The sequence below is a fragment of the Notamacropus eugenii genome, chromosome 6 (genome assembly GCF_028372415.1).
Source record: "Notamacropus eugenii isolate mMacEug1 chromosome 6, mMacEug1.pri_v2, whole genome shotgun sequence".
NCBI lineage: Eukaryota > Metazoa > Chordata > Mammalia > Diprotodontia > Macropodidae > Notamacropus > Notamacropus eugenii.
The window spans coordinates 151425024-151442736 of record NC_092877.1 but is presented as its reverse complement, the minus strand read 5'-3'; the positions used below and the strand labels follow the sequence as shown (position 1 = coordinate 151442736).

Here is a 17713-nt window from a genome sequence, read left to right as displayed (position 1 = left end):
GCAGTGGGCCTAGTCCTTGGTTACAGGCTAACTTTGGCCAGCTGCTTTGCAAACTTATGCCACTAGTCATAAAACAAAAGTTGCTAAACAAAAGAGAGCTCTGGCAATGAAAATCTATTACGATGAATGCAAAGAAATAACTCACAAGACAGCCTTGTGGGTCAGTAGGGTTATCTTTGCATGTGAAATCTAGTCTATATTGTTGTCCAAGCTACTCATTAGGCCTAATTTACAACACCCAAAGTTTATTTACTCTGTTGCAATGAAATCACGAGGCTATAAATTACATGTTAAGTCAAAGGTCAGGTACAAAGTTTGGTTTTCTGTAACTGAATTATACTAGAAAGTGTATTGTTTTCAAGACTAATCCCAAATAAACCATAAAACTGCCAAATGTAGCTCTAACACAAAAATCAAGTGTATTTTGTGTTTATAGTCTGAACATTTCTCCTTACTATGATATCAAATTCTCTGAAAGAGAAGCAGAAATTCATTGTCAATTTCACATGAGGAAGAATATTAGTAGTGCACGGAGGCATATTTTTGGCAGGTCCTACTGAGTTGCTGAACTTTTCCTGCAAACCTAGTCCCTTTAATCAAATTTCCTAAAATATAGCATCCTTTATAGGTCTCTATTTTTAAGTAGTTAAATGTCTTCTGTTTTTCTTTAAGGCCTTCAACCTTGGGGTTTCAATTCCTGATTCTGACATCTTGTACTGAACAATATTGTGGGGGTGTGGAAGTGTGGCAATTTAAGTTCAGTTGTTAAGATTTAAGTTGTTAAAGAGAAACACAGCAACAACAAAGCATGCTTTATGGTAAAAAAAAAAAATCTCTTTATAATGAGAATATATAAAAGGGAAATATATCTCGGCCTAGGTTTCTGAGATCCACACATAGCAAAAAGTTGCCCTTTTCCCTTAGGTTACAACTGGCTATGCCATGAAATGCCAGTACTAATTAAGTCCTGTGTTTTGAAGTCTCAAGAGCCTGAGTACACATAAGAGAAGCTGGTGGCTACTACTGGAAGAGAGACACTAGCCCCCTTGATGTTACTTGATTAAGACATTCCATCTCTCAGCTCTGGGCTTTTTCTCTGGTTGTTCCCCCTTCCTGGAATGTTCTTCCTCCTCACTCCTACTTCCTGCTTCCCAGACTTCCTTCAAGACCCAGTTAAAATTCCACCTTCTACAGGAAGCATTTTTCCTCTAGGAAATAGATAGACAGACAGACAGAAGACAGATAGATAGATAAGCAAATAAACAGATAAATGACTGAAAGAACAAATGAATAAATGAATGAATAAATAAATTTCCTATTTATCTGTTTGAACGTTGTAGTTGTGGACATGTTTTCTCCTCCACTGGACTGTAAGTTCCTTGAGGGCAGAGACTATCTTTTCCCTTTCTTTGTATTCTAGCACAGTATCTGGCACATAATTGGTACTTCATAGATATTTACTGACTGAGTCCTAAGTACAAAAGCTCTCTGGAGACCTCTGAGTGAGGGTACTCAGCTGGATAAGATAGAGGTTCCCAAAGTTTGCCTGGGCTCTTTGAGTCAGGAGGGGGCTTCTGACAGGGTTTATATACAGAATTAATTTAGAGGAAATAGGTAAGTGGAGGGTGAAAATCAGAACCAAATAATCATGCAAATGCACAGGAAGACCAGCTAGCATTTTCCTGTGTGAATCTAATAAACTAGTTTGCTGAGGAAATGATTTAGAAAAAAAATTCCTAGGAAAACAATTTTATTGACTTTCATCTTGCTATAATTCTTGGCAGAAATTAAACCAACAGTATATACCCCAAAATGAAATATAGCTCAAATGGATGAGTGACTTTAATGTAAAAAGTCATATCATTTAAAAAAAAAAAGACCAGAAGAGAATGGCTAGATCTGTGGTTTGGAGGAGAGTCAGTAACTAAACAAGAGGCAAAGAAGATAAAAAAAAGACAAAATGGATAATTTTGATTGTATGGAGTAAAAAAAAATATGGTGCAAAGTTTTAGGGGAAAAATCTTGTAAAAATATTTCTAATAGTGGTCTGATATCCAAGATATATAAGTAACTGATATAAAAACATTAGCAAAGGAGTTCCCCCTTAGAGAAATGGTCAAAGAATATGAACAGTTTTCAAAAGATGAAATGCAAATAATCAATAATTATATGAAATAATTAGACTTAAAAGAAATTAAATAACCATAATAATATAACTAGAATATATGACAACTAAAATAACTACAACATGAACTATATGAAGTAGAGAGATGCAAATTAAAAAAACTCTTGGGTTTCACTTCATACCCATTAAATTGGAAAAGATGACAAAACTGTGGAAAGATAGATGCTAATACATTTTTGGTAGAGCTGTGAATTGGTCCAAACTTTCTGGAATACAAGGAAGTGAATCCCACTTCTGATACTTCTAATGTATGTGACCATAAGCAAATCACTTAAGTTTTCTAAACCTCAATTGCTTTGCCTGTCAAATGGGGAACACTGTACTATCTATTTTGTAGGGTTGACCTGTGCGTAGAAAATCCATTTATAAACCTTAAAGCACAGTAAAAAAAATTAACTCTAATAAGCCTAAAAGTATACATGGCCCAAATATTCTTCATTGCGTTATGAAGAAAGAGCAGCCCCAGGCAGATGGGGTTTAAAATCACTTAATTCAACAATCTCCCTTTTATTAGAGAAGCTATTTTGACTATTCAGATGTTGATTCTTAAAAATTATTCCCAATTCTTGATATTGTGAAAGGATTTTAAGAAGGAATTATGAGATTAATTTTTAATGGACAAATATGCACAACCCTTATTAAGAATTAGAGTTCAACCAGTTCACCTACTAAAGGGAAAATCCCTTTTGGGAGATCATAATTGTCTTGTCTTAATGGACTTTTGTTAACATGTTACTAGGAATCACATACCCACTATAAAGAAACTAGAGAGAAGCAGAACTGATAACTAGGCCACTCCATAGTGAACCAGCAAGTGAAAAGCAGGGCTAAAAATCACATAAAAATCATAGGATTATTGATTCAGAAATATGGAGGGCTTAACAGATAACTGCACCCATTCCTCTCATTTTATAAAACTGAGGAGAAAAGGCAGCATTATTGCCCCACCGTGTATGGTACTTTAGAAGGTCATTTAATCCAGTCCTCTCATTTTAAAGGTGAGGAAGCAAATGAAAGCCCAGAGTATTTAAACAACTTTCCCAAGGTTATACGGGTAACAAATAACAGTCAGGAGTCTAACCAAAATCCTCTAACTCCAAATTCAACACCATTTTCATATAACTGCACTGTCTCTCACCTTTATTCCTACCATCTTCCTCCTCTAATGGCTGGATCTTATAATATATGCTGTTTCAGTAATGGCTTTACCACTAAGAATTTCATATCATTGAAGAGGTATATTGATTATAATCAGATTAACCAAAACTTCATCAGATCCATCCCTACTAATATTGCTATGAAATAAGGTGGTTCATACATAATGACCAAGCCCCAGAATAATGGAGACAAACCAATCTGTAAGAGTGACAAATCTGGGAGTATTCAAATCTTCTCTGGTCTCTCATTAGTGAAAGTCAGTGAGTCACGAAGATGATAATCATGATATCCAGGCTGAACCTGCTCATTTACAATGGAGGTACCTACAACTTGGAAATTGGCAAATACTACAAATCAGGACTTGATTTATTGTCTTGCTGAGTATCTAAGCTGAAAAAAGTTAATGGAGAAAATGTTAATAATACAAATTAGATTTAAGAGTGTACATGTACATAATTCTTTTTTTTGAGAGCTGGTTATTTGCTAGTATATAACACTTTATATATTTCCTTCTCTTTGGATGATCATAGTAATCCTGTGAGAAAGGTGCATTATTATCAATGTTTTATAGATGGTGAAATTGAGGCTTAGAGGTTAACTGATTTATAGAGATAAAATTTGAGTTCATGTTATAGGATCATAGATTTAGAACTAGCAGTGACCTCCTAAGGTCTTTTGGCCATTTTCCAAATGAGGAGCCAAAGTCTGTGCTGCCGGTTACTGGTTTCTGACTGTTGGGCACTGTGCTCACTGTCAAAGATGGTGCTTTGTGCATAGTCTCAGCACAAGTTTAGGGGACTCTCTGGACCAACCCTCCCTCTATCTTCCTCACACGTGTGCAAGGGTGGGACAGTTCCTCTCATTTGCCTTGTGGGAAGTTCTCTAGGGCAGGGTAGTGAGGAAGTAATGCAGAGAAGGAAATCAATATAACCATTAGGAAGATTAGAATCTGAAGTCTCAGGTCTCTATAAAAACCCATTTTAAGTTCTCATAGTTTGAATTGTGGTCTCTTAAGAATGTGTCTCTCATGTATAACAGTTTTTAGACAATAAACTGTCCCGCTCCCATATAGGCTATTTTCCTCTGTCATCATGTTTTCATAGCTGTAATTGACTATAATAGATGGAGGGATGCTTAGCCTTTAGTTTTATTTGGTTGATTTGGATGTTTGATCTCAGAAGGGGTAGGATAAAGGAAGGAAAGAGCTGTCAGGACCGAAAAAATAAACGTAGAAGACTCTCCTCAAGCCAGACGGGGGAGCAGAGAGAACTCTAGTTTGTGATTATTTGTGGTGGCCAGAAGAACAAACCATTGATTCTCTGGGCCATCTGAGACTACACAGAAATAGTTTTGTTAGGAGAAACCATGTTGTATAATACGATTTATCACAGTATCACTTTAGCCATGAAATATTCTCTCCCCATTTAGTAACCTTGGGTTTGACTAGTGACTTCATTTGCAAACACCTAAAATGGAAGGTGGGGGCAGGAGAAACCAGTTCATTTCATAGGTCATAAGATCTAGAGTTGGAAGGAGTGGGGGAATAAGCATTTATAGAATACTTATTATATACCAGGCACTGTGTTAAGCATTTTGCAAGTATTATTTCAGTTAATCCTCACAACAACCCTGTAGGGTAGGTGTTGTTATTATGCTCATTTTACAGTGGAGGAAACTAAGGTTAAGTGACTCGTCCAGGATCACACAGCTGGTAAGTATCTGAGGCTGGGTTTGAATTCAGGTCTACCTAACTCCTAGGGCAGCTAGGTTGCAAAGTGGACAGAGTGCCAGACCTGGAGTCAAGATGACTCATCTTCGTAAGTTCAAATCAGACCTCAGACACTTACCAGCTGTGCAACTCTGGGCAAGTCACTTAGTCCTTTGCCTCAGTTTCTTCATCTGTAAAATGAGCTGGAGAAGGAAACGGTGAACCACTGCAGTATCTCTGCCAAGAAAACCTCAAATGAGGTCACAAAGCATCTGACATGACTGAAAACTACTGAACAACATCATCCTAACTCCAGGCCCAGTGCACTATCTACTATACCGCCTAGCTACCTAAGGAAGAGACTTCAGATATCATTCAGTCCAACATTTTAGAGATGAGGAAATAGAAGCTCACAGTGTCAGATACTGAGAATGCCAGGGAGTCGAGAAGCAAAGAAGGAAAGGCAACTGCCATCTGGGTCTGTTTAATCAATCCATCAGTGAATCAACATGCATTTCCTGACCTTGAGGGGTTTACATTTTCACAAGGGGGCAACATACACTTATTTAAGGGCATCAGGAAGTAGTCCTAGGATTGGAATTAGCAAAAGAACAGGAGAGAGATTAGCCTGGGAGTGGAGAAGGAAGGAGAACTGGGTGGACAGTATTTGGGCTGTAAGTACATTTGGTTTGATTTAAGAAGTGTGACTGAGGTTTGAGTGGAGGAGTACCCATGAGCCCTGGGACACTTTGAAAGTACACAAGAGTAGATCAAGGGAGGCTGGAAAAAATGAGGAAGGAGTGCATTCGTTGAGTGTATAAGGGAGAAAGTGATTAGTCAGTCCAGAATGCTAGAAAAAGTAAAGAAGTGGGTGAGACCAGCTGAGCTTTGAGCATGGATCTGAAAAAAGAATGTATAGGTGGTAGGATGGTGAGGTAGTGACCAGGATTTCTAAGCTATTTCTACTTCCCTGTGGGAAGAGGGGTGTGTGCGTGTGTGTGTGTGTGTGTGCGTGTGAGAGAGAGAGAGAGAGAGAGAGATTTAAGAAGTGTGACAGGTTTGAGTGGAGGAGTACCCATGAGCCCTGGGACACTTTGAAAGTACATAAGAGTAGATCAAGGGAACCTGGAAAAAATGAGGAAGGAGTGCATTCGTTGAGTGTATAAGGGAGAAAGTGATTAGTCAGTCCAGAATGCTAGAAAAAGTAAAGAAGAGAGAGAGAGACAAAGAGAGAGAGAGAGAGAGACAAAGACAGAGACAGGGAGAGACAGAGACAGAGACAGAGGGTATGGTTGAGGGGCATCCTGGGCCCCTAGGATCAGAAAAATCTCATTCTTGGATAATCTCTCATCTTTGGTTCACTGTTTATAACTTAATCCTCATTTTTCAATATGCGATCCTGAATTAAATCCAAGCTGGTCAGCACCAAGGGACAATTCTGCCTCTGTTTCATACAACAGGTGTTTTCATGGCTGAACAGGATCTGTTTTTAGCCCCTGAATAAAAGTAAGGTTCACTAACTATTCCTTTCATCATTGGCCCTGGATCATTGCCCCCAAATAAGATACCTTATGTTTTACCTGGGGCCTTTCAAGTCATCTTGTTTCACTGAGGTTCATAGTTACACTATGTAGAAGGTAGGGAAGGGTCTCTATCAAGTCACTCAGCTTTTAAGTACTTACTACATATTATACAAGGCACTATTTTAGGTGCTGACTATACAAAGACAAAAGTGATCCTCAAGAGGCTTGTGTTCTAATGGAAAAGACAATGGGGATGGATATAAGTGCATATGTAAGGTATAAACAAAATGAATACAAGGCAGTTTGGAAAGGGAGGGTGCTGACACTTGGGGGGAGGGGCAAGGAAGGCAGCACTTGAGTTGTAGCATAAGCACAAACCAAGAGACCCTTCCTTCTATTCTGAAGATGACTTGGAAGAGCCCAGTGGGTAAATGCTTCCTCACACTGAAGCAAATGTCACTTTATCTAGGACAAGATGATAGGAAGAAGAAAATTTATTTCCAAAGAAGAGTTAGACCTAGGGTTGGATTCCCTGGTAAAATATTGGCAGCTGGGCTTACAATGTCGCTGGATTTGGGTTATCCATGAGACAACTACCAAAGCTGGTGCTGCTAAGAAATCTCCCTTCTCTTGCTAGAAAGCTGGTTCTGGGCTCATGCTGCCTGAGAAACTCAAAATCCCTTTCTCCACACAAAAGGCATGGGTTCTTGAATTTCCTTCTCAGGCAAGCTCATGTGCCTGGGCCAGAAATCGCCATAAACTTCCTAGCTGACATTTATATTGCATTTTTAAGGTTAAGAAAAAATAGCTTGCATATATTATCTCATTTGATTTTCACAGTAAACCCACGAAGTGGCTGCTACAGGCATGACTGTCCCCCTTTTATAGAAGAGAAAGCATGAAATGGCATCCCATAGCTCCACAGCTCCCAATGTCAGAGAAGGATTCAGACTCAGCTCTCTCCTGACTATGAGGGCAGCAGTCTGGCCACTACACAGTGGCGGCTAGAACCGGCAGATTCTGTAAAGTACACAGAAATATCCGTTTTGTTAGGCTGAGGAAGAGACAGTGACCATAACCAAACACTGACTTGCAAAACATTTTGCAAATTTTAAAAATCTAAAATACATTGTTATTAGTAGCAGTTATTAAACAGTAATAAGAGAGCACATAAATTGCCTTATCCCAGTTGGCACAAAAGATCTGCAGGGGCTAAAAGACTTTGATTTGAAAAAAAAAATGCCAAATAAAGATGAATGATATCATACTAGGTTAAAGGAAATAGTCTTGTAAATATCAAGTATTATAGAACTGGAGAAAAAAATTCCCACCTAGATGTAGCTATTTAAAACAACAATAACTTCCTAGACCTTCACCTCCCTCTAGCAGTGTCCTGTGATGTGGCTCTTGGTCCCAAAATCTTTCTGCTTGAGCTGAGTCATTCTGGTGCAGCAAAGAAGCCATCTTGTCTTCCCCGGCTCACTTTCAGCACTCCCAAATGTCCTGTGTTTCTAAACATACTGACACTGTGGTGACTGCATGTGTGACTCAAGGACAAATTCTAGTCCTCAAGGCCAGACCTTTTATGTAAACAAGTTCCGTCTAGACAAAAAAGAATACGTTAGAGAAAAACAGTAATGCATTTAAAGTCCTAGAGAGAGGATGTATCTCTTAGAGTATTGAGATGAAACTCAGGATGTGTAGACAGTAGTCAGTTTTACCATTTGAGACCTGGGTATCTGAAAGATGGAATATGCGGCAATGAAAGCTCATGTCCTACAGTGGAATTTTAAGGGAGCTTTCAGAAAAGGCAGAGGGCCTGAGTCGGCAAGTTCTCATCCTCTAGAGGGAATTGACTATCACTTTGAATTTGCTTTTTTTCTCCCTTAATTTCCCCTGTGCCTCCTTGTCTCCTAAGGAGGTGCTTGGCAGCGCTGCTGACCCTGGGCCAGAGTTTGTCTCAGGCTGATAAGTAAGATTTATTACTTGTCACTTTTCTCATGGAGCACAAAGGCAATCATGAAATTTCCAAATTAAACACAACTTGGGGATACCTTCTAGAAGCTTTTTCAGGCATGTCATTTAGTAAATGAGTGAATGAATAAATGAATGAATGAATGGATGAATGGAAGAATGAAAAGGCATTTATTAAGTAATTTACTACATGCCAGCTACTGTGCTAAGTACTGGGCTACAAAGACAAAATGTAAGACAGTCCCTGACCTCAAGGACCTCACATTTTAATAGGGGAAGGGAGGATATATAGGGAAGTGGTGGCCAAGGAGAGATGTTTTGGGAAGTTACAGGAAGTAGAGTCATAACACAATTAATTGACTTATCCTTTCTAGGATGGAAGTGTTCATTTACGAATGTTCCCAGAGAAAGAGTTGGAAAGGAGGGAGGCATGGAAGGAATAACTTAGAGAGGGCCTAGCATTTGTGGATAGGGGAAATATGATATCAGAAAAACTGAAGGAGACATATGAATGAATGCAGAGTAAAGAGAACGGAACCCTGAGAGCAATTTCTACAAGAACGCTGCAAAGACAAACAACTTTGACAAAAGTCTGATCAATGTAATAACCAAACACAATTCCAAAAGACCAATGATGAAGGATGCTACCTATTTCCTGACAGACTCAAGACAAAGAAGAAAACACATCTTCACATGACCAAGTTGAGACTCTGTTTCAGTTGTTTATACATATAAACAAGAGTTTTTCCTTTTTCTTCTCTTCAATGGGAGGGGAGAGAAAATACATGCTGTTAATTAAAAATAAATAAATACTTTGGAAAAAGACATGGTCTTTATTCTCTAGGAATACTGTTTTACTTTCTAATCTAAGGTGATACTAATTGGCACAGGATTGACTATACCCGAAACAAACTTGATTCATATTTTTTTTAACACAAAAGCATTTATATTTTGTGCAAACCAAGGAGCTGGGGAGGTAAGAATAGAGGGAGTACCTACTGCCTGTTGTTTCAATAAGACTGCAGGCTTGGATTTTCTGGGAGACCTAGAATATAGTTACCTCCAGGGTTGGGTTAGCACCCTAAAAGAGCCCAGATCAATTCTCTTTAGACCACAGTACTATTCAGAACTGAGCACAGAGTAAGTCATTGGGGCTTTCTTCTCCTATCTTAGAAAAGTGAATGTTATCTCAAAAGAAGTAGACAAATGCCAAATAATCTAGTATAGTCTGTGCTAATATTAACTAAAAGCATGGATAATAATGATAACATGCCTGGGATATAGTAGGTGCTTACTAAGTAAACGCTTGCTGATGAATCAGAGTCCTTTACCTTCTCATTATCTCATTTCCACCTCACAATAACAATATAAGAACAGTACTGTAGCTATTATTCTCCTCATTTTAACTATGAAGAGACTGGCACAGAGAGATTACATAACTTGCCCATGGATACATGAGTACTTAAGTGTCAGAGATAGAATGTGAACCCAGGTCTTTCCTGAATCCAAGTCCAGCACTCATCATTATACCACAGTCTTTAGATCCCAGGAACAGGATGAGGCAAATACAATTAGTTTTCTCAGTGGGAGTGCCTAGGTCCATTGGGATTTCCTTGAATGATCAGTCTGAATGATCAGTCTTTCATTCAATTTGTTTGATATATGATAGAAAAATGGCTTTTTGTGGTCAACCAGAAAGGCAAGTGAGCATAGCATGATAATGGTGGTAGCTAGAAGGACAGAGGAGTCAGGATGGAGGCTCCATATTTCCTTCCCATTGCCACAAGGAAATATTTGTTGGCAGCATTCCCTCAAGAAATGAAGGCAGGAAGTAAAAAGAACATCAGAGAATATCAAGAAAACAAAAGAACCCTTTCTATTATCTAAAGAGACTTTTACAGCCAGAGGTAATAGTTTGTTTGGATTCCATTACCTCTGTACCTTCTAAGTGAGATGTTACAAGAGTTTGTCAAAGTTGGGAAAAAGAGAAGACAATTCAAGGAAAAATACACAAAAATATCCTTGCAATATAATTAGCTTTGTTCATTTTTGTCCATCTAAAGTCCCACAGTCACCTTCATCATGAAAATTTAGCTTTTGTGCCTGCAAACCCAATTCAGCCAAACATATCTATGTGCTTTATAAATCATTCATCCAACACATGCTTTCTGGTTTGAGAAGAAGACTTGGAGAGATGCAAAGGCTTCAGAATCATACCAGCCCTTTCTTTCTTTGGGCTAGGGTCTGGCTTGGCCCTAAGTAGAACCCAGTGTAAATCATATTCAGACAGGAATTTAGATGGATCTAGCAGATTCTGAACCAAGCAGATTTGAATCCCCTCTGAAGTAAATGATGGGAAACAAAGTGTTTCAAAGAACCAGGAAATTCAAACCAGGTTGCTTATGCACACATTAAAATACAGTTACATAAAAAGGAGGGAGAGAGACCCTCAGCCCATTAGCTCTCTAGTCTTTAAAAATTAAACCCATAGTCTCCTTCTAATGGGGGGAAATATGATGCTTAGACGGGTGTGGTAAAGAAGAGTGGGAGGGAGAACATAGCTGCACTCCCTCTACCCCAAGGTGATGAAACACCAGCCTGCCCAGGGTCTCTGAAAATGCAGGCTTTCTTCTTTTTTTAATTTGGAAAAAAACATCAGAAAGTATAAATTAGCCTCTCTTAGTCTGATGGTGGGAATTCCTTGAGGGGTGAGTGGAAAGGGGAAGAAGGCTGCCTTGGGGAAGGATGGGATGGCTACAGGTAGAATTAATTTGGAGGTTAGAGACTCCAGAGACTGGTAGGCCTCACTCTTAAAGGAGTCAGTCTTCTTTTTCAATCTCTTCTCTCCACTCAAAGCCCTACCCAGCCCAAGGCTTTCCATTATTTTGCAAACAGCAAAACAAAAAACAAAAAAAAAAAACAGTTTACCTTCAAAATAAGTATCTCGGGTGGGCTGCTGAGTTTTAAGCCCACAGACACTTCAAGGTCAACATTTTCTCAATATTAACAAACAAGAGACACAGGATGATGTCAGGGTATGGAGTGGGGAAAGGATAGAGGTAAATAGTGAGGAAATTTAATTCAGTTTCTGGTAATGGATGAACTACTAAAGTTAAAAAAGGAGGGAAAATACTTTCAAAGTTACAAAAATTTGCCTGTTTAAGACTCCAGGGTAAGTTTTTCTTGGAGTAAATGCCATTGCAAAGCTCTGCTTCGTGCTTGTCATGTACATAGATCACATATTATTATTTTTTAAAAACACGGTGTACTAGCTTCTCTTTCCTTGCCCTCCCCCTTGGCTCAGGTTCAAAGCTGCTTAATTTGGAGTTCTAACACTTCCAACAGTCTCGCTTCTGACATGCACACTGGAGCTTTGCTGGGCTGGGCTGTCAGAAACCCTTCTCTTGTCTTTCTGCCAGCCAGGCTCTGGCTCCTAACCACTGCAGTGACAGGTTCGGAAATGGACTACTTTACAGACTTCTTAAACATGCTAATGTTTAAGTTCCCTCCACCCAGGAGGGAACAAAAAAAGGTACCCAAAATAGACAGACATTGGCAACCCTCAGTGCATTGCCTGACACGAGCAGAATACCAAATTCAACACACACACACACACACACACACACACACACACACACACACACACACACACACTCCACAGCAATCTGGATGCAGCTCAGCCTTCTGCGGAAGTCTTTCTCAGAGCTCAAGACACAAGCAGGCTAATGAACGATTGTGAAATGGTGACTTACTGCACCTACACACAAGTCCCCAGGAGAAAGCTGTTGCTGTCCTCTCTGTCTCCTTCTCGTCCCCTGACTGCTACGGAAAGGCTGTATGCTGTTTGTTTCAAAAATCGGTCGAACAATCAGGAGACATTCCGTTTTTCTTCTCCCATTCTTTTCTCTCTCTCTTTTGGGGTTGCAGCTGCAATCTCTCCTTCTGATGGTATCTCAAGGTGAAGCTGCTCTGTCCCCTCCCATTTCAGAGGGAGAGGGATGGACTGAAGGAGGGAGGAAGGTCGGTCCTTGGACGGCTATCAGTTACGCAGTAAAAATAGACAAGAGGAGGGAAAAACCCCCTTCTGGCTGGATTCCGAATTGTCTTAACTCGATGTTCTCGGTCCAAAAGGCTCTCTACTTGGCAACTTTCATTCTGTGCGAAGTTCCAGAACATGAAGACATCTGTTTTTCATAAGCGGAGAGGCAACGGCAAATCTAGGATTATACTTGGTCAAACTGCATCAGGCTCCCCACAGCCCAAGCACGACTGCTAATCCCAGGCACAAAGAGCTAGGAGATCAACAGCCAAGTTTGTGCCCAGTCCCAAAGAGATCTCCTGAGTGCCTGTGACTAAGTGTTCCTATAGCCAGCCTCCAGGAAGGACCAATCACATCACAATCCAGCTTATTAAGAGGTGTTGGGCTCAATTTTCATTCCTTCCCCAGAAAACAAGTCTTTGGCTCCACCCAACCCCCCCTCCAAACACCACCCACTATATACACACATGCAAACACTACTAGGGAAAAGAACTCGAGATGAATGAGGCTAAAAGAGAGGTGGAGAAGACCGATTAGGACAGAGGCAAAGATCACTTCATTCTCTCTGAATTGACTCAACCAGTAGTGGAGGCATTCTGCACTCGTGGAAACGATCTTCACTCCTTTTCCCCTCACTGGTGCAGCATCTCTCTGGCAGCCACAGCTCTGGGGCAAGCACATCACGGCTAGACTTTAGCAATAGCCTTTTCTGGTTAGTCTTCCTGCCACAAGGCTCTCTCCACTAAAATCCATTCTTCATTAAAATAAATTTCCTAAAAGATAGGTCTGACCATGTCACCCCTCTACTCAATAAATTCTGTTGACTCCTTATTACCTCCAGGTAATGTGCTCTTTTTCGCATTTAAAGCCCTTCATGCCATTCCTGTCTTTCAAAGTCTTCCATCACATTGTTCTCTTTTAGATTTGCTCTTTCGTTCTTTGGGGTCAGATTGCTTTGGCCAACACTCCCTTTAGAGTTGATCTGTGGAACAATTTTATCTCCTTCTAAGTAGTATACAAAATTTCATTCTTATAGAATTAACAAGTTAAAGAAGGGTCCAGAGTATTTTTTTTTTTCGTGTAAGTTCTGATTTAAGTTTTTTTTAGCCTGTTTGTATTGGCTAAGAATTGGAAATTGAAGGGATACCCATCAACTATGGAATGGCTAAACAAGTTATGGTATATGTAGTTATGCTGTAAAGAAATGATGAAGAGGAAGGTTTCAGAAAAATTTGGCAAGATTTCTATGAACAGTGAATATACAGTAAATACAGTGAAATGAAAAGAACTGGGAGAACAGTTCTTGTAACATTATTGTAACAGCAATAATGTAGGATTAACAACTGTCAATGACTTGTCTATTCTCGGCAATACAGTGACCCAAGACAATCCCAAAGGATTCATGTTGAAAAGTGTTCTCCTCCTCCAGAAAAAGAAACAACAGAAGTCATCTGAATACTGATGGAGGCATATTACCCTGACCTGCCCCTCTCCATGTCCCAGCCAAGGCCCACTTGGTCATTGTTTGGGTCCTGATTGGCTGAGTGAATGTAAGTAGCAGTTGTTTCTGTCTGGGCCTTAAACCTAGAGGGTCTTTCCCTCCCAGACAGATTTTTTTAACTTGGTAAAGAAGACATTCTCTGCCTCATTTCTTACCTAACCTTAATCACTGAATGGGCATTGCCTCTGTCAAACTGAGAACTGTTAGAGACCTTAGTTTCAAAAGGCCCAGGTCTCCCACTGAATCCAGGGCCATCTCCAATCATCCTGATCTCTATCTTGCCACTGGACCCAGATGGCTCCAGAGGAGAGAGTGAGGCTGGAGACTTTAAACAGCCCTACCTCACTTTAATCCATGCATGTCATATCATCACCTCTCTGACGTCATGGTCCTCTTCGAAAACAAAAGACAAACAATAAACAAAACAAACAAAAGCAACAAAATAAATGCCTTTTGTATGTACTTTATGATGCAGCTCCAATGGCATCCTTGCTGTTCACTGAACACAAGAGTCTGTCTCCTGACTGTGCGTTTTTCACTGGCTGTCTCCATACCTGGAATGTCCTTCTTCATGTTCATCTCCTGGGCTTCACTGGCTTCCTTCAGGCATCTGCTCAACCCAGTCTTCTCAAGGAAATTTCTCCCTACCTTCCCCTCCTCCCACTTCTAGTGCCTTTCCTCTGAGATCACCTTGCATTCGTTCTGTATAAATCTTACATTTGCATGGTTATCTTTATGTTTGTCTTCAACATTAGAATGTTCACTCCTTGAGAGCAGCATTTTGTTTTTTGCCTTTCTTTGTATGCCTAGTGCCTAGAACAAAGATGACTCTTAATAAATGTATATTATCTGACTGACTAGATCCTCAACTTGGAGCTAAATTGTACATTATAAGGGTTATGGGTGATATAGTTGGAAAAGTATTCATCCCTCCAGCCATTCTTCCATCCAACCATCCATCCATCCAACTTCTACTAAGTAAAAAACAAATTGGTTATTTCCCCCATGTCTAGAATGTTCATTCCCCTTACCACCCCCACCCCCACCTATGCTTCTTAGAATCATAAGATTATAGATTTAGAGCTGGAAAGAATCTTAGATGTCATTGATTCCAGCTCCTTCATTTTACAAATGAAATAAGTGAAATCAAGGGATTAACTGATTTTCCCAGAGACACATAGCCAGTATCAGGTAGGATTGGAATTCAGGACTTCCTGACTCCCTGTTAATAAATGTTTATTGGATTAGACTGAGTATACTCAGAAGAATAAGACATAGTCCTTGCCCTCTGGGATCTTATATTTAGATGTAGAGATAAAACCCATATATGAATAACCATGCTACAAGGCAGTATATAGAGCATCCCACATTATAATAATAACTGGCATTTATACAGCACTTTAGCTTTGCAAATCATTTACATATATTATCTCATTGCTTCTTTTACAGCTAGGTGGTGCAGTGTATAGAGTGCTAGGCCTGGAGCTCCAGAGTTAAAATCTGGCTTCAGATGCTTCCTAGTTGTGTGACCCTAGGCAAGTCACTTAACCCTGATTGCCTTAGTTTCTTCATTTGTAAAATGAGCTGGAGAAAGAAATGGTAAACCACTTCAGAGTCTTTGGCAACCCTTTTGAAAACTGTATCCTTTGACTATTTATTTACTGGGAGCATGAGTGTGGATCATATATCTGCGTCAATTCCTTGTATATTTTGAGTAGCAGATATTTTAGAAGGTATTTTGAGACTAAAATATTTCCCACTTGAATTTTTCATCTTATTCCATCTACATTGATTTTTTTTGTACTAAAACTGTTAAATTATATGCAATCAAAAAATTTTATCTCCTCTAGCCTTCTGATTATGAATATATACCTTTAGCCATAAGGCCCTAATTAGGTCTTGCCTAAACTGAGGCAGAACCTTCCTAACTGGTATTCCCATCTCTAATTTCCTTTCTCTCTTCCTCTCTTCTAATCCTTGGTAAGCATATCTGTCAGATCAATCTTCTTAAAGGCAGGTCTGATTATGTCATTTCTCCCCACTCCCTTGATTAGAAAATTTCAATTGAACTTTCTTTTCATCAGGAAAAGGTCAAATGCCTTCATCCAGCACAGTCTGGCTCCACTAATCTTTCAAGTTTTATCTAATATCACCTCCCTTTAGGTATGTTATACTCCAACCAAAATGGGCTCCTTACTTTTCCCTAAACAATCCTAAGTGTTCCTGCCTCTAGGGCTTGTCTTTTCTTACTATTAAATCTTCTCCTGCTATTTCACTGCTAGTCAAAATCCTTCTATCTTTTAAGACTCAGCCAAAATACCAAATTCTCTATGGAGTACTCCCAAATCAGGTTGATCAGATGTGATCTCCTGCTCCTCCCTACTCATTTTGTATATTTATTGTGCCTCTCATGGTACATATTACCTACTCGCTAGTATTATAGTTATTTGTATGGGTCTCATCTAAACTGTATGCTCCCAGAAGTCAGAGAATGTCTCTTATTCTTTGTAACTTAAAGCTCTGCTATGTATCATTTGCCAATAGTGTGCCTTAATAAATATTTGTTGAATGGATGAGTAAATAAATGGAAGGAGAGAATGGTGGCACCATTAACTGAAGTACATCACATATTTTCCCATTTCTTCACATTTAATTGCATTGTTCCCTCACTCACTATTAGAAAAAGAAAACAAAAACCCTTGTAAGTAATATACATAGTGAAGCAAAACAAATCCCCACATCCACTTTAAGAAACACTTATTAAACACCTAATATGTACAGGGGACTGGGATAGGCACTGGAAATACAAAGACAAAAACAAACTAGTCCCTATCCTCAGAGAACTTACATTATATTGGAATACTGCAATAGAATAGGGGGGAAAAGGGAAAGAAGGGAAAATCAGTACAAATTTTATACTTCCTACAGGACATCCCAAAGCACAATGTCTTTTCCTACCAAGCAAGAAACTGAGAAATGTACTTTTAGTTGTTTTGTCACGATGAATAGAGACGTTCAGTATAATTTATTCTGAAGTCTCTAAAGTCCTTCAAAAGGAGATAATGAAAGCTGATAAAATCACAAGTAGAGAAGAGTAATCCAGTGAATGTGCGTAAGGGAATGAGGTAGGGAATCCTTGATGAATTTTATTTTGAATTAGGATTCAAGAGGATCAGAAAGCATTTAAGTAATATTTCAAAATAACAAGCAGGCCGACAAGGAAATAGCTGCTGACTTCCATTAGCTCAAGGATATATTTTCTTAGAACAATTTCCTAAAATTAGTAATATATTGAGGCTGATCCATTTGATATATAGAGAAGGTATTAAGTCTCTAGGGATGCTTACTCAAAAGAAGCATTAAGAGATAACACCATCAGGCTTCAGCCTTTAAAATAAGGCATTAAGAAGGAATACAGTAGGAAGCCAGGGCAAAAGCCAAGGGAAGGAATGACCCTTAAGATCAGGAAACTTTTCTTTCCCGATTATAATTTGGAGCTCTGGATGCTCCCATCCATTAATTTTTTTTTTCTGCTCTGAAGAAGCAGCATTTTTTAAAAGTTTCAGATTAAGAAGGATATCCATTGTCACCACTTTTACCCAATATGGTACTAGAAATGTTAGCT

General features: G+C 39.2%; 1 protein-coding gene across 8 annotated transcripts in view; it reads right to left on the bottom strand.

Moving 5' to 3' along the window:
* Positions 1 to 17713, bottom strand: part of TRIM2 (tripartite motif containing 2) — a 236384-nt gene that overhangs the window by 103893 nt on the left and 114778 nt on the right. The window contains exon 1 of one of the 8 annotated variants that reach the window (XM_072621288.1): positions 12310 to 12935. The exons of 3 other annotated variants lie outside the window; for them this stretch is intronic. The gene's annotated coding sequence lies outside the window, so the exon portion shown is untranslated. Of the gene's footprint in view, positions 1 to 12300; positions 12936 to 17713 lie in introns of those variants that run through there. 4 more of the 8 variants (XM_072621279.1, XM_072621282.1, XM_072621285.1 and 1 more) reach the window with 4 other exon arrangements.